Consider the following 6,517-nt stretch of genomic DNA (forward strand, 5'->3'; position numbering starts at 1 on the left):
AAGGGCGACTTACCCCCCACCCCACTCCCTCCTCCTTGGCCAGGGCCGCTACGACGGACAGAAACTTACATTTTCATGACTTTGAAGCGTCGCCGGTTCTGCCTCTTTTCCTCTCTGTGTGACCCCTGTTTAATTCTCTTCAGCGGACTCACATAGATCACCCGTGACAGAACAATTCTGGGGCTTGATTGCGGATTTGACCTCAGCGCGGCCTTTACGTTCTCGAGGCCACCAAACCTCGCTCAACCCCCACACACCTGCTGCCAGCTGCAGCTGGCAGTTGGAGGAGGGATTGGAGAGTAGTCCGAGGGGTCGTCAACTCCGATATTCCTTCGTACACGGACTGATATTACTCTAATATTACTCTAATATTACACATATTACTTGATATTCCACAATATTACCCGATATTCCACAATATTACCCGATATTACACAATATTACCAGATATTACTTGATATTACTCAATATTACTTGATATTACTCGATATTACTTCACATCAATTGTACATGTCAAGCAACTTAGCACACTTCAGAATTGTTTCTGGTGGTACCGCGGAAGGGTCAAACATTTCTGTTAATATTGAGAAACTGTGCGTGGTGAATCGTAGGCCTACTACAGTCATAATGGCTTTTTAAAAAGACCGCCAGCCACGCCAGTTGCCGGAACCACCTGCAATACTGCACTAGTCAGCCATGACGACTAGATGGCAACAGCGCTACGCATTGCTCGCGGCCTCTGTTGTACTTGTTGTCGTGTACGTCTATGCATCTACGAAACGTGTTACCGGTATTTCTATTAAATGGGGAGTGGACTTAAACAGGAACTACATATCTACATCGGTCTCACGGCCGCGAACGTCACCGCAGGGACCCAAGACTCTGCGGCCTTCGAGGTGAAGATTGGGCCGAGGAGGGACGCTTTGGGTGGGGTCGCTACCCCTTCTCAGTTTGGCGACAGGGCAAGTTGAACTTGGGGGTAGTTTTTGAACGATATTCCACTTTATCGAGTTTGTACGCAAAATGGTTGGTCCGATCGACATGAAAATTTGAGGGGAGCTTCCTTGAGATGTTCTTGAATAGATTCGCATAGACCCAGCTCTCCATCCCCTCCCAAAGGGGTGCACAGTCACTCGGGGGTAGCTACCCCCTGGGCAGGGGTTGAAGATGTTGACACCGGGTTTCTCGGCATGGTTGTGTTCCAAATGGCAAAAGGAATCATTCCTAAAAGTTTCATGCTAAAACTTCAACCCTAAGGTTCCAAAATGGCCGATATTCGAAAAGGGGTTGCACGTTCATGGGGGTTGTTTGGTCGGGGTTTGTCCAATTCGAAAAAAAACACATGGCCCGTGTACAGGGGGTGTCCCCGGAGGATGTCACGGGAGTTTTGACCATCCTCAAAACTCACCCCTTCATGGGGGTGGGGGTGAACAGGGCAGGGGGTGGTTTGAACGACCGCGATTTCGCTAGCGCCTTTCGAAAGAGGACACAAATTTGAGTCGGTACACCAAAAATTTCGACTTTCCGATCATTTTAAGTGACAAATTCGGAACCTTATAGGTCAATTTTCTACCCCTCTTTACTCCAGGGGCTGCACAGGCCGTATGGGGTGGCGCAAGGGATGTGCACTTCGTGGGATCCAAGGACGAACCAATGAGACGTCTACAGGCCAAATCTCGACATTCTAGCTCAGAACACTTAGAAAATACGCCGGCTCAAAAAAGTGCGCCGCTAATTTCGAGCGGCAGTGTATTACTTGATATATTACGTAATATTACTTGATATATTACGTAATATTACTTGATATTACGTAATATTACTTGATAGTACATGCTATTACATAATATTACTTGATATTACTTGATAATACTGACATTACACAATATTACACCAATATTACCGATATTACACATATTACTTGTAATATATATTCCTCCGTACACGGCCGAAGGGAGTTGACGACCCCTCGGAGTAGTCTCATCTACTTCTGCACCTTCCCATGAGACACCACACCTGCTACCAGCTGCTCCTGGCAGTTGAGGGGAGCAGGGAGTTGTCTCCTCTTATGCAGCTCGCGCTCGTCCCTCTGGGACACACCTGCACCAGCTGCTGCTGGCAGTTGAAGGGAGCAGGAAGTAGTCTCCTCTTATGCAGCTCCTGCTCGTCCCTCTGGGACACACCTGGCCGCCAGCTGCTGACGGAAGTTGATGGGAGCGGGGGGCCGTGGGAGTTGTCTCTTTTTTTCCCCCTGCTCTTCCACGATCTTTTCCCTTGCATTCTCGCTTTTTAAATCAACACGGTTTATGGAAATGGCGACGGCAGGGCGTCGGTGCGGGCGCTTTTGAATCAAACATATTCAGTCGACTGCTGCAAGAGCGACACAAAGGGAGATGGGGATAGGGAAGAAAAATAGGAGGGAGGGGGGGATCTCCCGAGCTGGCGGAGCAGTGGCAGCGGTTTCATATTGCTCGGGAACGTAATTAAAACCTATTGGTTCCCGTTACGTGAATCTGCGAGATGAAATGAAAACACAAGTACAGTAATTTATTGAATGGACCAATCAAAAACTTCCATTTTTTCGCCGTCTGTCTGATGTTTTCGAGGGGCCTGGCCGGCGGCAGGGCGATTTCATATTCGATCGCCAGTGTGGAAGCAGAAGGGAGGAGAGGGGGAGAGGGGGGGAGGAGAATGGAGAAATTTCTTGAAATGAAAGCAGAGAGGCTCGGTGGCCCGGGGGCGGCTCTGCGCGGCGGAGTCTTGTTAGCACAGTGCCCCGCGGCGCCATCCGACCCATGGCCGTGGCCGCGCGCATACGTCACATCGAGACGAGATGTAGCAGCACAGCGGTACTAAAACTGGCATTAATATTATTACTTTTACTACCGTAGCCGCTATGCGCTGTGCCGTTTCGCAGACCATAGGCATGAGAAAAACATCACAGCATCAAATGGCGCTGAAAAGATCCCACATATATAGCACGTTTGATACGCATTATGCGCATGAAATTCGTATTTTACGCCCAAATGCGCATTAAACACGGCAAAAATGTGGGACCTTTTGTGTGCTTTTTGATGTGCACCACCGCACTCGGCCGGTCAGCCTCAGAGACAGGGCAGCTGGCGCGTGATCCTCGCCAGCCGGACGCTTCACTCCGAGCTCGACGGACACACACTCGGTTTGGCTTTAAACGACGTGCCACATCTGAACCCTGGACTCGAAAGCCGGGCGACCCGGTGGAGGAGAGCAGAATATGGCCATAAGGCCAGGCAGGCAAGTTGCGCGATCGTTGAGGTTAGTCGCGCATACAAGCCGTCACCTCATGTCGGTCGTGAGCTCGTTAGTTTTAGTTACCATATAGTTTGAAGCGGTTTATTGAAGTGTTTGCTGTATGTGCATGGGGACCGTCGCACCATTCGAAAGCTCTGTTGTCATGCAGGTATGTCGCATTGTATAAGTTGATTTCGACCCTATTAACCTTGGGCGTCGCCACCCTACCCCGTCATACCCTCTTCTCACCTGCGAAGGGACTTTTGCACATCTTTGTGTTAGTGTGGTGTTGTGCACTGTGTTCAGGTGTAGCTCGTTAAAAAACATTGTGCTGTGGTTATTATTCGCATTCTGGCCCTAAAATTCATAACGAGAATGGTAATTCCAAACAGCATTTTAGGTTATGTCTGCTGGTTGCTTTTTCCGGCTCCGTTTTGTCACTTCTTTGCATCTTCTCCCTGTCCATTTTCGATTCAGCGAAACACCCTATTGGCTTTGCAGACCAACATTTTCGATTCGAAACACCCTATTGGCTTTGCAGACCAACAAATTATTGGAAATATGTGCACTGTTAGTTGAACCCGTCATCAGTGACGACCTTTCTAAGTAGAGGGGCATTTACATTGAAAAGCCTTGACATTCTTCCCCGCCCCTCCCCCTGGCATGGCCTCTGCATTCTGCTCTGCTGCAGCTTCCGCCCACCCTTGTCTGCTTTCCCTCCGGACGCAGCGGCTCCTTTGTCGGCCGAGTGTACTACAACTGAAACTGAAGACCCATAGCTCGATTACAGGCGGCCTTGCTCTCGAATATAAATGCGAATGTGAATATGCAGCTGCCTGTCGCCCCTCTCCCTCCCTGCGCCCCACTTTCTACCTCTCTCTCTCTATCCGCCTCTTTTACCTTCCATCCTCCACCACCCTGCTTCGTCTACCTTCGGTTCCGTTCGCTGCCGTGCCGTGCCGTGCCGCTTTTTCCCCGTGGACAGCGCGGCGCTGTGCCCCCCCCCCTCCCAGCACCGCCGCTGTTTGCAGGGGCAGGGCGCGCCGGGGCGACCCCACTAGAGACCTCGTTTGGAAAATACGATGGAGCAGAAGTGCTTCGGCGCCTCGAGCGCACTACAACATGCCCGCTCGCCCTCGCGCCCCCGCGGCGTGGCGCGCCGCCCCTCCTGGCGGCCCTCAGCTCCGCGCCGGTGCCGTCGTTGTGCTCCAAGAGCAGCAGCAGCGGCGGCAAAAACTTTCTGGAATAATTTTCCCCGCCCTTGCGCGCGTCGTCGTCGGCCACGTTCGTCTTTGCTGCTTCACCTTTTTCGCCGGTCGTAATAATGGGGAATCGATTCGGCAGACTAGGATAACGATGCTGCCGAGCGGCCATCAGTTACCATGCGCCCGCCGGTCTGCTCTGCTCGGGGTGGGTCGACCTGAGCTCACGCGTGCTCACGGCTGCATCTGCGTGTCCTGCCGCCCCTGGCCACGCCAAGAAAATGGTATCCTTAAACCAAGGAATTTTCTCTAGAAAAAATACATAAGGTAATTTTCGACCTTGGTTGAAGGTTTTTCCAATAATTTCAAGAAAATTAAGTTGATTTTTGGATAGTAGTTCAAGACAATTTTCCTCGTTTTTTTTTTATGTGAAAATAGCGTTGAAGCAACGCATTTGGCATTTGGCCTTGTGACAAGGATACCATTTTCTGGGTGCACGCCGCCCCGGCGTACACCCTCGCGCTCGCCGCGCCGCCACCAAGCCCCATAGCCCACGCCTTAGGGTGTGTGTGTGTCCCTTTACGAGGTCGTATATTTGTCAGGACGCCTCCTATGAGCCTTGACGGGACGGCGTCGGCGCGCGGCCCCGGGTCACCATATCGTCATCATATGGTCGTGAGGTAGAGCTGCGGCAGGCCGCCGGTGCCGGGCAGCAGGCTGCTCACAAAAAGTGTTGTGTGCTTGGACCACGTCCCGCATGGCTAACCCAGAAAAAAACGTTTCTGTGGGAAAAAGTAATTGTATTTCTATAACGAAAATTTCGTACATGGACGTTTCTTGCAAGAATCCAAAGTCAAAATTTTCGTTCGCATGATGACAAAAATATGTATTTTTTAAATTATGCTTTCTTAAACTGAACAAAAATTTTGTAAATGCACTCTCTCTACAGCCCACACTACTCGCACTACGCAGTTTGCGTGGACTGTTCGTCAGGCTCTCTCTATGCCTCTACGTCCCTCCCACGGAAAGCTATGCGCCCGACTGAATCCCGATCCGAATCAGACCCCCCCCCCCCGGCCCCGTCCGCATGCCGGCGACCTGGCATCGGAATTTCATTGGGAATTCCCCCGAACGAGACGAGAGACGCCCCCTCCGACTGGAAATATACAGCAGGCGGCAGGAAGTCGCGTGCGGGTCCTGGAGGAGTGTGGTCCAGACCACTCCGGCCTAAGAGAGACGCGGGGGAAATAAAACGCGGAAATGGAAATGAAATATAGACATCCGTGCGCGATTTTCGCGGGCCGTCGTTCTTTCCCGCCGCGCGTCTGCTGCGCGAATTTAATCCGTCGGCCTTGGCCGTGGCCGTCGGCGGCGGGGCGTTCGTGACGGAGCACCCGGCGCGGAACACCCCGCCCCAGCACGCACGCGTACGCCCCCGGGCGTGGCGCGGCGTGGCGGCCGGAGGGGCTGCAGGCTGGAGAAAGGGGGATGGTATTGCTTCCGCCCTTCCTCTTGGGCTCCCCACGGTCGGGCCCCGCGCACAGCCAGAGTCGAGCCCGCTCTCTGTATCCTTTGCTTTATTTGTCCTTGCGCTGCTTACGTCCACAATGTCCGTTAACAAATAAATAACGCAGCGAAGAAACGACCATCTAGAGCAATGCTTATGTATTTAACCAACAGAAAGAGTCGCGCCCTGCCGCTGAAAAAAAACACAACAAAAAATATTTTAACAGTGAGGAAGGAGAAGGAAGTTTGCCAGTAGCGGGGGCTGCAGTCTGTCCCATTACCGGAGCGTCTCCTCGTGCGTGCGTGGGGCCGTGGGCTGGATGCCACTCCACGGTGGTTGGGGGGCCCCGCCAGCCCCAGGAGCTGCCAGTCCAAGGAGCCAAGGCCCCACGCGGCGTCTGGACCCATTCACATTCGCGCACGGGAGGGGGGGGGGCAAGTAGGTAAAGTGAATGAAGTTGTGGGCTGCTGCGCCGTGCGGGGGCGGATAGGAGGGGGAGGGGGGCTTCACGGAGCAGAACCGACTGGGGAACACACAGAGG

The 6,517-nt window shown here is 52.6% G+C and overlaps 1 protein-coding gene across 2 annotated transcripts in view; it reads left to right on the forward strand.

Moving 5' to 3' along the window:
• Nucleotides 1–3,251: 3,251 nt before the first annotated feature.
• Nucleotides 3,252–6,517, forward strand: part of LOC113208973 (uncharacterized) — a 36,524-nt gene continuing 33,258 nt past the window's right edge. The window contains exon 1 of one of the 2 annotated variants that reach the window (XM_052264074.1): nucleotides 3,252–3,291. The gene's annotated coding sequence lies outside the window, so the exon portion shown is untranslated. Of the gene's footprint in view, nucleotides 3,292–3,339; nucleotides 3,437–6,517 lie in introns of those variants that run through there. The other variant, XM_052264073.1, reaches the window with a different exon arrangement.

This window comes from Frankliniella occidentalis, unplaced genomic scaffold (genome assembly GCF_000697945.3).
Source record: "Frankliniella occidentalis isolate FOCC.00 unplaced genomic scaffold, Focc_3.1 Scaffold16, whole genome shotgun sequence".
In the NCBI taxonomy this organism is placed as follows: domain Eukaryota; kingdom Metazoa; phylum Arthropoda; class Insecta; order Thysanoptera; family Thripidae; genus Frankliniella; species Frankliniella occidentalis.